This window comes from Pavona decussata, unplaced genomic scaffold (assembly GCF_977016875.1).
Source record: "Pavona decussata unplaced genomic scaffold, jaPavDecu1.1 SCAFFOLD_124, whole genome shotgun sequence".
Classification (NCBI taxonomy): Eukaryota; Metazoa; Cnidaria; class Anthozoa; order Scleractinia; family Agariciidae; genus Pavona; species Pavona decussata.
Window position 1 is genome coordinate 2,447,949 of NW_028145538.1, and position 18,794 is coordinate 2,466,742.

At 39.3% G+C, this 18,794-nt stretch overlaps 1 pseudogene across 1 annotated transcript; it reads left to right on the plus strand.

The window, feature by feature from the left end:
* The first annotated feature begins 1,234 nt into the window (after window positions 1-1,234).
* LOC146469456 (uncharacterized) lies at window positions 1,235-17,909 on the plus strand (annotated as a pseudogene). Its single transcript, XR_014867245.1, has 14 exons — window positions 1,235-1,382; window positions 2,247-2,297; window positions 2,941-3,036; window positions 3,312-3,473; window positions 3,595-3,672; window positions 4,033-4,100; window positions 4,353-4,509; window positions 5,530-5,691; window positions 5,819-5,896; window positions 6,430-6,497; window positions 7,059-7,172; window positions 12,728-16,863; window positions 17,469-17,826; window positions 17,874-17,909. The product of XR_014867245.1 is annotated as an uncharacterized LOC146469456 (transcript).
* The last annotated feature ends 885 nt before the right edge of the window (window positions 17,910-18,794 follow it).

Sequence of the window (18,794 nt, forward strand, 5' to 3'; positions counted from 1 at the left end):
GATCAGTATAATGTGGACGGTTGAGTCGGTTAGCTAAACAGTTGCGAGTCGTGTTACTTTCCCCGGATCTTCATCTGTGCTCGAGAAAGAACTTTTAAAATTATTCAACCGCAAAATAAATAATTCTGAAGTATGAGGTCGTAAAATATGACTTACTGCTTTCAGTTTCTTGCATGGAAGGTGACACTTATTCAGGGAAAGTCGCCGATCGATTTTGATGTTGCACTGTAATAAAAGATGGCGAAATAAGTACAAGAACTAAAACTTGGTGATTGCGTTGCTTTTACCTTAAGCAGTATACAATAGAGTCAAAACACTATATTTCTGTTTGAGAGTTTCGCACCGAAGATGGAAGTCTTACCAAATTATGCGTAATTACATGCGTCAAAACAAATCACGCAAAACTCTGGATCTTCCTTATTCGCAAAACAGTGAGGAGATACTGGAAGAGTCCGGGAAGTACAACAAGAAAGCATTTTTTATACGTAGATTGTTTAACGATTCAGAGAAGAAGGACAACAACAACGCGGGTGGAGAAATTTGATGTTTTTATTTCTTTAACAGAGGAAGGAAATCTTATCAAATGGTGCAACTTATATTTTTTCTAAAACTGAACTCAATAAGAAATTTGTGGAATTTTTTTCCTTAGTTAATAAACTGATCAATGAAGTATAATCCCAAAATAGAAACATTGATGTCGTTTGTTTGACTAGAAACAAATTTATACTCTTTGGATTGAACTGAGAGAACCTCATATGCAATTGGATGAAACTTATTGCACGTTATTACTTCGGCAACATTTCAGTAATGTCTAAATAGCTTGAATTCTTTTTATGCTTTTGCAGTAAGACTTAGCCGTGCGGCTAAGCAAAGCAGCTCCATTTGCAATCTGTCTTTGAATTTTGTAGTTCGTGTTAAATATCGTGTTCGTTTACATGACTTTGGTTTTGTTTTGATTGTACTAAGAACGGATTTCCGAATACGATAAGTCCTTTCCTTCCACCGTAAGTTCAGATATCATGAACTCAGTGGCATGTATTTCTTCCGTTTATTTTACCAGCCGAAGATTTATACTGGGTCAGAGCTTAGTAAAGTTTCCATCTCTGTCCTGCATGATTTGTTCTAAACTTAATGTCTTTTTGTTGTTGTTGTTTTGACATATACCGGACGTCGTAAAATGTAACAAATAATTCAGTTTCTTGGAAAAATGTCCTGTGTCGTGAAGTTTCACTTTTTAATGTTGGAGTCGTCGAAGCAAACAACGCATTACAAAAATTTCGGTTTCTTTGGATGAAAGAATAGTAATTCCGTGTTTGCTGAAGTCAGTCCAGTCAAGTTCGTTGAAGGAAACAACTCACTATCTTTTGTCTCCAATTGATACAGTAAGTACAGCTATAAAACTACGCTTCGTATGTGGATTATACAGCTCTAAATGTAGCAGTATACTTTATTTAAAGAAGGGTCGAGACAATCTCGATCTTTTTACTTTCGAATTCAAGATGGCAATTTCACCACATTGTGTAAGTTGCTTAATCTAAGACTGAGTGCAATAAATGACTTCATTGACTTTTTTCTCGTGAATTGCCGAGTGATCTATTCGAATAATAGCAGGGGACGATTATTATTTTCTTTTTGCACTAAAAGAGGGCGATTATTCGAGGGGGTTTGTGGGGGGGGGGGGGGGGGCTGGAATTAGTCGTGACCTAAATATGTTGTTGTATTACTATAATATTGCATTTGATCGTTATATAATCAGACTAAGCAAACAGAACATGGGATTTGTAAATGCTCTTAACAGTGTTTTATGAACTAACAATGTCAATGTCCTCCGAGTCAGAGCCGGGCTCTTTGCCACTCATTCAAGGATGCGTGGGTAACAAAGTCAGTTACATTATTTTCCGGGAATCCTCGATCAGCCATGTTTCCTACCTAAGGCGTAAATTTTAAACTCGACAGTAAGGGCGGTTAAAGAAAGGGGTAGGCCGGTAGAGGGGTTTGAGTATTCAATTGAGGTGAGGAGGGGTGGCGATTATTCGAGGCAGGTGATTATACCGGCAAAGATTTTCACTAAAGGGGGGGAGTGGGTGATTATTCGAGAGGGACGATTAATTGAGGAACGAACACTTACTTACTCCTGAGCGTCAGTCGTTTGTCCTTAAGGTTGGGTGAATGTTTTGTCCCTTTGAAACATATTAACTATCTTGTACTTGATACTGATCCTGGTGTGTAACATTTTTTTCTTGTAGCCAGCCACCATGGCTAATCACATGATGTAAATTATACATTGTGCTTCTCAGGTAGGTATTAATTTCGTCCACTGTATTCAAATTTTCCGAATAAGCCAGACGGACATCAGAACATGAGCCGCTTATTTTCACCCATTCAAGGCCGGGTTTTTGAAGTACCTCGAAGGGCGATCTCTAAGGTCTCTGATTAGGGGTGGGGGGGGGGGGGGGAAGAGGGAGTAAGCAAATTCTACGCCTGCCCCACCCTTCATTAATCCGAGTATTAAAGCTATGGCACTGCAACTTGGAGAATAGGGAGTGATTTTTGTTTTGTCTGAAACGGGAGGTGATAACTTGATATGACGATATGATATTTAGAGTAAATCTAAATATATGAAACATTTATGACCAGCTCCCAGTTGGTTTGATAGGTCAGTTGGTAGAGCACTGCACTGGCATCCCAGAGATCATGGGTTCGAATCCCGTTCAAGCCTGAATTTTTTTCAGGCTTTCGTTTCGCAACTGCTTAAGTTGCGTAGTAACTGCGAGGATCTTCCTTCTATTTGATATTTAGAGTGAAGCCTACTTGGATTTGTTTATTTTTCTTACTTGATGTTTTTCGTTTTATACGAACATTTCTGTTTCGTCTTTGGATACAACAACAATGACTGACAAACTAAATGAACACACTAAAATTCAATCCCTGAACTCCCAGTATTCATGGCGAGGAGTCCAACCCAAGTTGCGAGTGAGAGTGACGTCACTCCAGTTGGTGAAGAAAAACTGGATTTTGATGACAACACTTTGAGAGGTGAGAAGAAACAGACGATGAGATGATTTTTTTAGTATATCTTCTTTTACCTCATCTTGTATTTTGATTCCTGTAATAACCCCCTCCCGCTCATTTCTTTTCTTCGTAGCCCGGTTGTGCCAATATCACCAGTTCCAAGCCCTTCTGATATACTTCGGTTATAAGCCCAACTATCCCCCATCTCGTCCAATCTCTCACGAGTTTGTTGAAGTAAAGGGCTTATAATTAGACTTACTAGGGATAGGATTAATATCCAAACCTTAATTTGATTTTAGCGATAGCAGAGGTTTATAATAATGAAGGTAATGAGAGATACGAAGGGGAAGATCTCAGCAACGCCATTTACTTCTACTCGGAAGGAATTCAAGTGAATTGTAAGGATAAAGAACTGAAGGCCGAACTGTACAGCAACAGGGCGGAAGCATCTTTTTGTTTAGGTAAGAATTTTTTACTTTTACTTTCTAACCAAATTGCAAATTTAAAAAGGAACTTTGAAACCTCATTTTATAATGTACTACCTCTCCATTTATTTATCTATCTGTATCTATCCCTCCACAGGAAATTATGAAGATTCACTTAGAGATGCAAAAGTTGCCACTGGTTTCCAGCCACTGTTTATCAAAGCGATCGTGACAGGTAAGATTTCTGAAGAATTCAACTCCATTTGTCGAGGCTGCGGTTGTTTGCAGTGACAAAAGTTCAAAATGTTTACGTTAATGTTACGTTCATTGAAAAGTTACTTCGTAATTATAGCGGATTAAGAAAAGCATAATCAAATTTAATACATTTACGTGGGTGACAGATACAAAATTTTAGTATTTTGACTTCAAATACGTACATTTGTGAATACTTCTTCTTGCAGCTAAGCTTACCAAAGGTTAATACACCGAGGGTGTTCTTCCCTCGGTGTCCTTAGAAGAGCCTGTTGGTAGTACACCATCTACCCTGTTTTCAAGAAAAAAAATATGTCGAACTTACATTATTCTCTTTTATTAGGAGCAAGTGTCTGTGTTCAGCTGGGTCAATTTGAGGAAGCCATCACGTGGTGTGAAAAAGGATTGGCAGTATCCTTCATTGCAGAATCTAAAACGAAAAATATTACCAACATTCAAACTTTATTACGGTCCTTGCTTTTGTGCACAACCGAACACAACAGTGTTAACAAAAATGATTTCTTTCATTCTTCGTGACAACTACAATGTTTCTTATCTCCTAAATTACCGAAGAGTGAACAAACGGACAAGGAATTAACACACCTTCCGATTTGACCTTGTGCCGCTAATTTAATTTGATTTACAAGTCTTGACTTATGTAAGATTGACCAGGAAAACCAGAAGTTATTGGAATTAAGAAGCCTGTCTGTGACAGAACAGAACAAGCTACAAGATGGAGGCAAAGAGGACAATGCAAATGAATATGACGTCACAACTGCTACTGAGAAAACCCTGGATAATGATGAAGCCAACTTAAGAGGTGAGAAGTTTTCAGTAATGATCACTGATGGTCTTAGGGCTTTTGACAGCTTTAATGAGGAGTTTTAGATCCAAGGCCTACTAGTTGTTAGGCCGAGTGCTCAGTATATTTATGCTTTGGAAGGGAGAAGATGGAAGTCGGTATCTGGTCAGCCTAACGTGTTATTGAAAAACATGTGACTCCTATTATTGACAGTGAACCCAGTTTATGACGTTTCTTCCCATCCACAAAAGTATATCGTTGTAACGTTTACTTTGTAAACAATCTTAAAATTTCCTTATTGGTTGTATTGGTTTGGATTATTCTTGGATCGATTTGAAATGGTTCTCTTAAGTTTTGGAGAAACTAAGAAATCCAAGATGGAGGCAGTGAAGAATTAAAAGGATGTTACTAGCCCACTGTTACATGGCGTCATTACCCCATTTTGAGGACGCCAAAGGAAATGGTATTCTTACGTACAATATACCCTTTAGGTTATATTATCTGAATAGCCTTAATGTTCTTGAATATGCGAAGCGGAGTCACAACGGAACCCCAATCCCAGGCAAAAAAGGGGAAATCAGGCAATTTCTGAGGATCTGTTCAATCGGATGGCGAGGAGAAGAAGGAAGACTACCTCGGCAAAATTTTCATTTCATAACCACGCTTATCATTTGCTCCAACTTCATTGGCTAGACTTATGCTACTATCCGTACCTGGTACAATCCACCTCCACCAGAGTATCACGTGAGCACCACGCCTTGATAAAAATTACATTACGTTGGGCCATAATGTTTGCCTTTGCTCTTTTTTAATGACTTGCACGCGTGAATATGACGCAGCCGTAAAAAGGAAGAACTGTTTATAAGAAATTTATAGTAAGATTTTCCTGTGATACTAGTTAGGCCACAGTTCATCATAACCTTGGGTTAACTGCTTTGCTTGTAAGTCATTTTTGAAACTTTATTCATAAAATACCAGGCAAGTTATGCTGCTTCATCGAATTCCTCCATAAGAAAGCCTTAATTTTATTTATTTTAGCGATAGCAGAGCTCTTCAAGAATGAAGGCAATGATGAATTCAGGAAGAAAGACTTCAGAAATGCCATACTTTTTTACACTAAAGGAATACAAGTCGATTGCAAGGATCAAGAACTGAAGGCCAAACTGAACAACAACAGGGCAATAGCTCATTTCAATCTGGGTAAGAAAAACGTTTTTAGGCTTTCATCATTTTGTCAAGTTAATGTATTACCACAGAAATTAAAAGTGGTTAAGTTAGTCGTACACTCGTCAACACAGTAGATCACTTTTCATTGATTTTCGTGCAGGTAACTTCCATGATTCACATTGTGATGCAAATACTGCCACTGACTTACAACCGTCTTATGTGAAAGCGATTGTAGGAGGTAAGAGTCACCTAAGGGAACGGTAAGAACTTTACTTTAAAAACTTGCAGCTGAGGAGTGCTTTGTGTTTAAGGTGGCTGGCACCGATTCCCATCACTTATACTTTGACGGATGGATATAACCATTTTTTATCAGTTGATTCCAAAATAATGGTATCAGCCCAGACATTAGTAAATAAGATGTGTTCATTATCTCAACATAACAGGTTACCATAGAAACAGTATAGCCTATTAAAACACCCTTTAATCTTACCTTTAGTGGTTAACGTTATAACTAAAAAATAAGCTCGTTGACCGTCATTTTATACTACGGAACTGTAGTAAGCATGTTTAAATACAACTTTTTCTAATGTTCAAAACAATTCTATGAAAGGAGTTCATAGAAGAGGACAAAATAAAAAAATTAAAATAAAAAATAAATAAATGAAAAAGAATTCCGGAGTCAGCCAGTTTTTAATTTATGAATTTTAGATGTACATCATCAGGAAGGAGAAATATTGGCCAGAGTACTCATCCTATTTTATTTTTCATTAGGAGCAAGTGCTTGTGTTCAACTGAATCAGTTTGAGGAAGCCATGACGTGGTGTGATAAAGGATTAGCAGTATCCTTCACTGTACACTAACAAATAAAAAGGAAAATAGATATTTCTCTGTTTTCTAACTTTGACATAACAGAAACTTGACCTATTTGCAAAGATGAACTCATTTGAGATTGGATTATGACGACTTTTTTTTGTTTTTTGTTTTTTTGTGCAAGCAACTATTTACCACAAGAAACTTTTTCTTAAAGCTTGGCACTTCAAGACGGATCTAAATACAGACTACTAAGAAAATAATAATCTGACATTAAAATTTCGGAAAAGTTGACCGTTTTGTCGCTCTCAGCGCAGTCTTTTAACAAATTGTTCTGAACCATTTTAGCCGATTGACTTTAAATTCTTGTTTTGTTTATAAATAAGGCTAAAGGTTTTAGGTCGAAACATAACTTGGTACACTGCCGGTGAGCCCATACGGAATGATTTGCATGGCCTTGACATACCATTTTACGACATATTGTAATCCAGTGACCACTCAAGCTCGTTGTCTCCGATGTTTTCCGTAAGGGTTTTGAAATCCTTTATGACCTTTATTTTTGATTTATTAGAGATCTTAACCAATGTAAGATTGACAAGAATAACCAGACGTTGTTGGAAATAAGGCGCCGGTGTGTGAGGGAACAAAGCAAACTGCAAGTTGCTGGGGAAAAGGCAGCGAAGGATCCGTCTGAAACTCAAACAGTAAGTTTGAAGATCTCTTCTGTGTTTATTGGTTGAGAAAAAGAACTTAATTAGCAGCGCTTATAGAACATTAGCAATCTGTGGAATCGCACCTTGTTGGTTGTTTCTCTGTATGCAGATTATAGGAACCTTTTCACATTACAGACTACGAAATCCTATTACAGTTGCGAGAATGACTAGTGTCTAGGTTTCACTGACGACAATGCTTGGTAATCTATTGATAATGATCAGGCTGATAATTCTAGCCGCTGGATCTGTCAGCGGCTGAAATCAACAAATCGTAACATTTTGTCATCCGAAAGTTTCCCAGGTACCTGGCCATTTGCTTTGCTCTTGTTAATTCCATTAGCAGACATATGCCGGCAGCTTCAGGGGGAAAAACATCTGAGGTCGTTATAGTTTTAACACAAGCAAAAGGTCTGGGGGTAAAATAATTTTCTGACACGTGTTTTGTTCATCGGAGTAACTGAAGTGAGTTTTCTCCGTTACTAGGGTAACAGCACCTGAATAATTTACTTGGGAACCAGGCAAACTTTGTCTTGGCTGTCAGGGAAACCCTTGCCCTGGGGTTACCATACCTCCTGTAAACACAGCCCTTACTCACGTTACCTCTAGGTATTACAAACAAACATTTTCGAGATTAACCCTGGGGCGTATAGTACAAGAGAGGGGACGGTAGATGACAACCACTTCAACGTTTTTGGATTATGTTTAGCATTTCTTACTGTGTGAGGGAAGGTAGGGGGAAAGGCTTTTACTGTCTCTTCAGTTTTTACCCCGGGTCTCGGGCGCCGGTCTAGATAGAGTTAGATATCCGCTTCTCTCTGTTTTTCGTTAATTTTCAAAAACGTTTTTGCATGAGGGTGTATTATGCTCTATCCTAATGTTTTTTTGGTGTTCATCGTTTGTTAAACTTTATGTCCATACACTAAAAACGTCTTTTTTTAACTTTTAGCAAATAAATTTCTGTTGAACAGTTAAGCAATAGGCCTTATCACGGTTTCCGACGCCATTTTGACGAGTAGGCAAACACATCTGAAATAACAGTGTTTGCATGGAAATCCGATGTCAAATAATTTTCATAAAACATCGCTTCTGAAAAATTCATGAATTGGAAACTTTTAGCACCAGGAAAAGGATTTGAAGAAAAAAAATTGGAGGGATGTAACTGTGCCAGAAAGCGTCCAGTCGTGTTTTTAACTTTCCATACATTTGTCTTTATAGCGAACCAGCCGTGAACTGCTACTAAAAATAGTTCACGGGAAAAAAATACAGGGAAATGTATGGAAAGTTCAAAACACGACTGGACGCTTTCTGGCACAGCTACATCCCTCCAATTTTTTTTCTTAAAATCCTTTGCATAGTACTAAAAGTTTCCAATTCATGAATTTTTCAGAAACGATGTTTTTAGAAAATTATTTGACATCGGATTCCCATACAAACACTGTTATTTCAGAGGTGTTTGCCTACTCGTCAAAATGGCGTCGAAAACCGTGATAAGGCCTATGGTTTGCTGCACTGACTAAGAACAAGTTTCTTGTATAACACTGACTATATAAGTCTGCGCAAGATTTTCTACTTTGATTAGCAGTTTTGTTTTTAGGCCGTTCCTAACCGTAAAGCGTAAAGTGATTTGAGTCAGGGGCTTAGCACTCGAATCGCTTTACGGTGGCTTAATTAACTTATCAGCCCTGTTGATAAACGCAAACAATGAGAATGGTGTTTTATTCAGTAACTTGTGACACAGGCATATCCGGAAAAATCCGAGTGCTCCTATCACCTATCCGGCTCTCACATTCCAATCCTGAAGCAGTATGCAGGATTTTTGTCCCATGAACCTTGCTTAATGCATGGCTTTAGCTCCCACGAGTCAGTGGTAGAGCGTCCGAACTAGTAATCGGAAGGTCTTAGGTTCGACTCCTGATCAGAGGAGCACTCGGATTTTTTTCTGAGTACGCCTGTGTCACTTACTGAATCATACATCATTCTCAAAAAAATTGCAAAATAAAACTATTAAATTGAACGACATCAAGGTTCTACAATGAGGCAATGTCTATAAGAAGACAACAAAGATGTAGTAGGAGAAGAATAAGAAGAGGATAAAAAGAAGAAAGGAAACAGGGCAAACTCGCCATGCCAACCCGCAGGCTAAATTGTTTGCGTTCTTGTCTCCGAGCCAACTCCACTCTTCTAAACAGATCTTGTTAACATTGTGCCTACTTTTAAATTTTAAAGTGTCATTGTGTCTATCTTTATTACTATCATTGCCTATTTAACAAATCGAATGTGGTTTGGCGTTGTCTGCACTCGTATCGACAACGATATTCGTCAATTTGTTATGCACTCACGAGGCGCACAACATTTTGACCACTGTAATGACAAATATCGTTGTCGATAAGAGTACAGACAACGCTAAACCACATTTCAGGGGGGGGGGGTGGGAGGGGCTGGCAGCTACCTTTGATCTTGCCGCTTTTCGGAAAGACATGATCGCCCCAGTAAAGAAATCTGTCAATCATTCGAAAACCGTAACGAGCATACGCGAAATGCGAAGGATTCGTGCGATCGTGCCTATTTTGTCCGTGGCGACTCGACGATAGAAGCACAGTCGTATTTAGTTGTTGTTTATTTACTGTTAGCGTTTTTTTTTTTTTTGCGGTAGTACGAAGTTTCGGAACATTACGATTAATCAAGACCGCTGGAATGAGGTGTCAGCTTTGTTTTAGGTTAGAAAAGCCGTCAGCATTGAAATTGTGAGCGACATGTTTTTAGCTGAGCTGAGATTTGTACGCCGATAAAAGAGATTTCAATTTCGATTCTTCTTCAGTTCTGAAGAAACTAGAAGCCACGAAGTGTTTCACGACTGCCATCGCGAAAGCCCAGAATGTAATTAAGTTTATTTCTCAAGATCGACTTGAACTTTAATGTAAGCTAAAGTCATCCTACAACCCCACTTCTCACAAAGCAACGACCATACAGACCTTAACTAGGCGAGCGCAACTGGTTTGTGACTCATCTGACAGTCTCACAGACGAAAACAACTACTTAGACAACGTTTTCAACAAGAACAACTATAACAAGGACTTTGCTAGACGTAACACTTACAAGAACACTGAACCTAACGTCACAAACAACCACGCGACTCCCGCAATTACTGTGACTATATCTTACGTAAGGGGCACTTCTGAGACGATCGCACGGATTCTACAACCCTACAACATCCGTGTAGCTCACAAGCCTATTACCACTTTACGACAACTACTGACGAAAGTAAAGGACAAAGACGAACCGAGCCGCAGACAGGGAGCAGTTTACAAGATCAAATGCTGCGACTGCCAGGCCACTTATATTGGTGAGACCGGCAGAAACTTAAACATACGACTGACTGAACACAAACGAGCAACGTGAAATGGTGATATCAACAATCACATTGCTGAGCACACACAATCGACTGGGACTCTACCAAGTGCATTACCTACAGTACAAATTACTATCAACGACTCACTCTGGAAAGCTGGTTTACTAACTTAGAGCAAACGCCACTCAACCGTTGCCTACAACTACCTGCACCATACAAACGACTTATTGACAACAACAATGAAACAGACGCACAATAGACAATTTACTAACAATAGACCCACGGACTTTTTGACCAACAAAAGACGGATCGAAACGCACCAATCACTTTTTACAGTCTTCACAGCCGATAACATCACGGCTTACTGACAAACGACCAATAACATCTCAACTTCGTTGACCAATCAGGTTAACAACCACCTACTGACGTTCCACAATTCACTTGACTCTGAAGATGACTTTCGCTCAGGTTGTCGAAACGTCAGTCAAAGTCACCACAAATCGGTATAGTGGTTTTCCCCCATTGGTGGATGTCAAAATGGGGCTACTGGGAATACAGCCAATAACCCAATTGCAAGGGCGACACAGTACAAAATAGATCCCGGGATGTCAAATCAACTATGGTTTCTCTATGTATGCAACAGCCATTTCGAAGAAGACAACCTAAATCATCACCCCTTGATTACTGAAGTGTTTCCAGCAGCTCAAGGATTAACCCAGCTGACCACATCACTCTGCAGTGTAATTATGTCATCAGTACATGGCAATATACATCAGAACTGTAACATATCGTAATATTGTTTAATTGGTACATATTTTGTAACATAGTCAAGCGTAATAAGCATGTTGTCTGAATTATGCAATCAATGCACATTTTCACACACTTGTACAGTTTAATAAGTGGCTGGAGTATTGTTGTTTAGTACCCTGCCTCTTTTATGTTTCAGTTCTCACCCCAGAGATATGATAGACAAAATATAAAATAATGACAGATTTCTCTTTCTTTAAAATGATGAGATTTGTTACCAAGCATACATACTCAATATTTGCGGCTCACTTGGCAAATTTGAAAAGCAAAGTGTAGCTAACATCACGTCTTAACTTTTCACCATTTGGAATAGAATTTAAAAAGAAAAATCTCTTGATGAGAGTATGATAGTAACATTTTAACTTAAGCAAAACAGAAAATTAGATCACCAGAACCCGTCCACAGTTTGTTGACTCCCAGTGGGTAGTTGCTGTAAAGGAAGGAAATTCTACAGCGCACACGAATGAAAAAATAGGGAAGGCAACGATAAACTGGAATGGAGGGAGTCTTGCTACCTGTCGCGAGTGTCAAGTTCTACGTACAGGAGCAGGTCTAGCCCTGTGAACTATGCGTGAGATCTAGATACTGATCCTCTCAGCTAGTCGTTGGTTGCAGTATTTCCGTTTTTCGCTGCCAAATTTACATCCGTGATCCCTCTTAATGATCAAACTTCAGGTAAAAAAGCCACCGAAATCTTCCTGTGATGTTTGGACGTCGAATAGCCAAGTTGTTTGCGAATCCGCACAGACGCGCTTTCACATAAAATCGCCGCTATGTTTGTTTATCAAAAAATCAGTACTTAGTCTCGCTCAGCCAAATTTCTTAACTCAGGTGATCATGTAAACTCGGATCCAGGCCTCGCTGCCGGCCCCCATGCCACATTCGATTTGTTTTGTTTTTGTTTTGTTTTGTTTTTTTACCACAATATCAACTTCAAAGAAATTTTTTACAATAACTGTCAATATTTCAGCGCGGTGATTGACGCGAGCAGCGTTGTATAGACTCTCATCAACAACGGAAAATTAGCCAATCAGATTGCGAGATTAGAAACAATTGTGGTAGAAATGTCACTTGTTTTGATTTAAAATCTATTAAAATATTTCACCAAGAAAGGCGACCAACAACTTTTCCACATGCAGCTGTACATGTATGCTATCTAATTGTATCATGTTGCCGGGTGCGGGTGACGGTGTTGATTAAGTTGATGATTAAGATTAACTGTAAGCGTGCTCTCGTTCCTTTGCTGTTAAAAATCAAGTAGGGTAAATTTGCATTACATAGTTTAATACTTGACAGCCTAATTAAAAACAAAAGATCAGCAAACAACTTTTAATTTATCAACCTACCGTATGTAACAGCGTCCATGATTGCTTTTTTTGATGTTTGACAGGACAACGGTACCACTGGCGCTTATCACAGTCTTGGAGATATCAAAAAAGCAGAAGACTACCATGAACGTCACCTAGAAGTCGCAAAAGTAGTTGGAGACATTTCAGATAAAGGAAAGGCGTGTGGTAATCTATGCGGCGCTTATCACGGTCTTCGAGATTTCAAAAAAGCCATAGACTACCATGAACGTCACCTAAAAATCGCAAAAGAGGTTGGAGACATTTCAGGTGAAAGAAAGGCGTGTTGTAATATAGGCTGCGTTTATCACAATCTCGCAGATTTCAAAAAAGCCATAGAATACTTCGAACGTCACCTAAAAATCACAAAAATGGTTGGAGACATTTCAGGTGAAGGACAGGCGTGTGGCAATCTAGGCTGCGCTTATCACAGTCTTGGAGATTTCAAAAAAGCCATAGACTACCATCTCTGTAATCTTAAAATCGCAAAAGAAGCTGGAGACATTTCAGGTGAAGGAAAAGCGTGTGGTAATCTAGGCGGCGCTTACCACAGTCTTGGTGATTTCAAAAAAGCCATAGACTACCATGAACGTCACCTAGAAATCGCAAAAGAGGTTGGAGACATTTCAGTTGAAGGAAGGGCGTATTGCAATGTAGGCTGCGTTTATCACAATCTCGGAGATTTCAAAAAAGCCATAGAATACTTCGAACGTCACCTAAAAATCACAAAAATAGTTGGAGACATTTCAGGTGAAGGAAAGGCGTGTGGTAATCTAGGCAACGCTTATCACAGTCTTGGAGATTTCGAAAAAGCCATAGACTACCATCTCTGTAATCTTAAAATCGCAAAAGAAGCTGGAGACATTTCAGGTGAAGGAAAGGCGTGCGGTAATCTAGGCGGCGCTTATCACAGTCTTAATGATTTCAAAAAAGCCATAGACTACCATGAACGTCACCTAGAAATCGCAAAAGAAGTTGGAGACATTTCAGGTGAAGGAAGGGCGTGTTGTAATGTAGGCTGCGTTTATCACAATCTCGGAGATTTCAAAAAAGCCATAGAATACTACGAACGTCACCTACAAATCTCAAAAATAGTTGGAGACATTTCCGGTGAAGGAAAGGCGTATGGTTATCTAGGCTGCGCTTATCACAGTCTTGGAGATTTCAAAAAAGCCATAGACTACCTTGAACGTCACCTGGAAATCGCAAAAGAAGTTGGAGACATTTCAGGCGAAGGAAATGCTTGTTGTAATGTAGGCTGCGTTTATCACAAACTTGGAGATTTCAAGAAAGCCATACACTACTACGAACGTCACCTAGAAATCACAAAAGAAGTTGGAGACATTTCAGGTAAAGGAAAAGCGTATGGTAATCTAGGCGGCTCTTATTACAGTCTTGGAGATTTCAAAAAAGCCATCGACTACCATGAACGTCAGCTAGAAATCGCAAAAGAAGTTGGAGACATTCCAGGTGAAGGAAATGCGTGCGGTAATGTAGGCTGCGTTTATCACAATCTTGGAGATTTCAAAAAAGCCATGGACTACCACCAACGTCACCTAGAAATCGCAGAAGAAGTTGGAGACATTTCAGGTAAAATGAACGCGTATGGTAATCTAGGCAACGCTTATTGCAGTCTTGGAGATTTCAAAAAAGCCATAGACTACTACGAACGCCATCTAAAAATCGCTAAAGAAATTGGAGACATTTCAGGTGAAGGAAACGCGTGTGGTAATCTAGGCTGCGCTTATCACAGTCTTGGAGATTTCAAAAAAGCCATGGACTACCATGAACGTCACCTAGAAATCGCAAAAGAAGCTGGAGACATTTCAGGTGAAGGAAAGGCGTTTGGTAATCTAGGCAGCGCTTATAGCAGTCTTGGAGATTTCAAAAAAGCCATAGACTACCTTGAACGTCACCTAGAAATCGCAAAAGAAGTTGGAGACATTTCAGGTGAAGGAAATGCGTGTTGTAATGTAGGCTGCGTTTATCACAATCTCGGAGATTTCAAAAAAGCCATAGAGTACTACGAACGTCACCTAGAAATCGCAAAAGAAGTTGGAGACATTTCAGGTGAAGGAAAGGCGTGCGGTAATGTAGGCTGCGTTTATCAGAATCTTGGAGATTTCAAAAAAGCCATAGACTACCACGAACGTCACCTAGAATCGCAAAAGAAGTTGGAGACATTTCAGATAAAGGAAAGGCGTATGGTAATCTAGGCAACGCTTATTATAGCCTTGGAGATTCCAAAAAAGCCATAGACTACCATGTTTGTAACCTAAAAATCGCAAAAGAAATTGGAGACATTTCAGGTGAAGGAAAGGCGTGTGGTAATCTAGGCTGCGTTTATAACAGTCTTGGAGATTTCAAAAAAGCCATAGACTACCATGAACGTGACCTAGAAATCGTAAAAGAAGTTGGAGACATTTCAAGTGAGGGAGAGGTGTATGGTAATCTAGGCAGTGTTTATGGCGCTCTTGGAGATTTCGAAAGAGCAATAGAGTACTTTAAACGTGACCTAGAAATCGCAAAAGAACTTGAACAAATTTCGTTGGAAGGAAAGGCGTATGGTAATCTAGGCATCGCTTATCACAATCTTCGCGATTTCAAAAAAGCCATAGACTACCTTGAACGTGCCACGGAAATCGCAGAACAACTGAGGGACAAAGTTGGAATTGGCCGATTATTTTATCACCTTGGTAACGTCTTTCAATCAATTGGCGCCTTATGCAAAGCTACAGGTTGTTTTCAATATAGTGTAACAACATTCAATGATTTAAGACGTCATCTAGTGTTTAAGGATGACTGGAAGATGAGCTTCCGCAATTTGCACCAGTATGCATACGTTAGTTTATGGCGTTCATTGTTAATGCAAGGCAAGATTATGGAGGCTCTTTTATCTGCTGAGCAGGGACGTGCGCAGGCTTTGAAAGATCTCTTAGAGTTCAAGTATGCATCCAAAAACACCCCAGTAGAATCAGAAACAAACATAGAAACTATAGCTGACATTTCAAGTTTTCTTCCTTGCAGTACAGTTTCCATAGCGCTCGAGGACCAAGACGTAATTTTGTGGGTTTTCCAGAAAGGAAAGGATGTTCAGTTAAGACGAAAACAGATCCCCGATGGTCAAGTTGATGCCGACACTTTCTTGAGCTCTCTGATGTCGACCGCAAGGCAGGAAATTGATGTAAGAGCTGTTCTCAAATGTGAGGATCGTTCATTGGATACTGCTGGAGAAGAAAATCTTACAGATCAGAGATCCCCTCCTGAGAAGAAACGAAATCAATCCTCGCATCTCCAGAAAAGTGCTCTAAGATTATTATTCGAGATCATCATTAGTCCTATCCAAGATTTGTTAGTTGACAATGAAGTTATATTCGTTCCCGAGGGTCCATTGTGCTTGGCTCCTTTCCCTGCGTTCATGGACTCAGATTCAAAGTACCTGTGTGAATCTTTCAGAGTGCGTGTGACTCCATCACTGACGAGTTTGAAATTGATCGCAGATTGTCCAGCAAATTACCACATTAAGAAGGGGGCGCTTCTCGTGGGTGATCCTTGGGTGCAAGATGTTACTTTTGAGAGGACGAAATTACAGCAGCTGCCATTCGCACAAGAAGAAGTGCAGATGATTGGGCGAATACTTCACACTGCACCGCTCATTGGAAAACAAGCAACGAAGAATGAAGTGTTGAAACGACTCTCTTCGGTTGGTTTGGTGCACATTGCAGCACATGGGCGGATGGAAACAGGAGAAATTGCTTTAGCACCAAACCCTATACCAGTATCACGGGCTCCTGTGGAGGAAGATTTCGTTTTAACAATGAGGGATGTGCTGAATGTTCAGATGCGAGCAAGACTTGTTGTGTTGAGTTGTTGCCATAGTGCCCGTGGAAAGATTAAGGCTGAGGGTGTGGTTGGCATCACAAGGGCATTTTTGGGTGCCGGTGCTAGGTCTGTTCTGGTGTCATTGTGGGCTATTAATGACGAGGCCACTCTGGAGTTCATGAGAAGTTTCTACCAGCACTTAGAGCAAGGAAAGAGTGCCAGTGCTGCTCTGAACCAAGCCATAAACTGCATGAGAGTATCCGACAGGTGCGGTGAAGTGAAGCATTGGGCACCGTTTGTACTGATTGGTGATGACGTCACACTCGAGTTTGGTGGAGAGGAATAGTCGACCATGAATGTAAGTAAGCTGATCTTGAAATGCTGAACTGTTGAAACTAGAAAATTTACTGCAATCCCTCCATTCGCTTTATTTGTAGCTGATTTAATTAAAATATTTAAACGCGTTATTTTCAACTTTAAAGAAAAAAAATGACGATTTTCCTAATCACCAAGTGCGTTTTCCGAATATTAAAGTTTCTCTTCTTTGTTTTTTTTTTTTGTTGTTGTTGTTGTTGTTTGTTTTGTTTTATTTTTATCATTCAAGATTGTTTTCCAGTTGAAAAATGTTTCATGCGAAGCCAGTAAAATTTCACTGGAAAATTAGTTATTTTAGTTATGAGCCTTTCGTGGGGCCTTACCTTGCGTTAAGCGGTTTTGTTGCCAGTTATAAAAACACATAGGGGTGAATGAATTAATCTGAAAGCGATTTAGTCTCGATCTGAAACTTTTCATACACGCAGTTTGGGAAGTTGTTTTATTAAATATCTAAATCCTTTATAAAATGACAAAGTATAAAGGGTAGAGAAAGAAAAAAAACTCCGTCACTAAACTTATTAAACGCGATTATTTCAGACGAGTCTAGTTGTTACTCAAATGTATCTTTTTGTTGTTGTTGCTTTGTAGCTGTTGAATGCGGAGTTGTTATAAATTGAGAGAAGACCAGAGGATCATTCATGATGTCTCTTTCATGACTGAGGATCATCATAACAAGACAACGACGACTAGGAACTCGTTAAAAGGACTGTAAATAGCTTGTTAATTTTAAGTTTTGCAGGCTTAATTTCTGATTGTGTAATTAGTAAACGGTTATCAAAGGTCCAGCCTCCCTTTCAAAACGTCTTCGCTCTTCCTTCAAATAATGTAATATGTTCATACTAAAGAAGGAAAAAACATGGTAGTTCTAATTGACCCAGGAATGTTATCGAGGATTTTACATTTGATAAAGAAATGCGATAATTATTTGATGCTGAAGCCGCAAGTTGTGAATGTAAGGAAAGCATGATGATGCTTTAATAAATTTTGTTAAAGCCGTACAGTGCACAAGACACAGGAATTACGCCTTTGGCTTCGAAACAAATTCGAAACATTGTTGGCTTCGAAATAAATTTCAATCTCGTACGTAAAATGAATGTCCTGTTGATGATGTATGTTACTAGTACTATTAACCGTGCCAGACATTTCCTTTGGTGGTTAATGGGGAATAGGTCGTATTTGGACCCTTCTAATCGAACTTCCTGTAGCTACTCATGTACTATACAGTTTATTATAAATAATTTAATTTTACATAAAGAGGGCACTGTTTCCACGACTTTGATAAGGGTCGAACGTGAAGTATCTGAGACTTCCTTCAAATTTTCTGTTTACAGATACTGTATCAAAAAAACTAGCACTCCTACAAATAAACTATTAATGCACGTTATCATTGCACGTTTCATGCGAATTAAAGGCTTTTTTTGGAGCAAAAAAAAAACCCCTCTAAATTTGCTAACACTACCGCTACGGGCAAGGGAGAGAATTAACCCCTTTAAAAATGAGGTTTTGTCTGAGATATTTTTACTCTCCGCAGCAGTTCAAACGCTCTGAGCACGCCATCTCAGTATAAATTTACAACCGAACACCGAGGTTCATGTTCACACTTGGCGTAACTGAAACTGAGTTTCATTGGCTACAATATTCATGTGTGAACGCTTGAATCAAAGCACTTGTGTTCAGGATTTTCTCTTCCTTTCAGATCCCCCCTTCCCCTCCGAAAAGCCTCGTAGTCGGGAAAACTTTTGCCTTAAATTTCAAATTGGTGAGCTGAAAATTGGAAATGCCAGTCTCAATGACTTTTGTGCGTAAGAAAATTTAGCAATAAACGATAAAAACAATGATGTCTGCCAATGAGCATCGGTATTTGTACTGTGCGTAAAGATGGTAAGCCGGCGAGGACTCGAACCTCAGTTACCT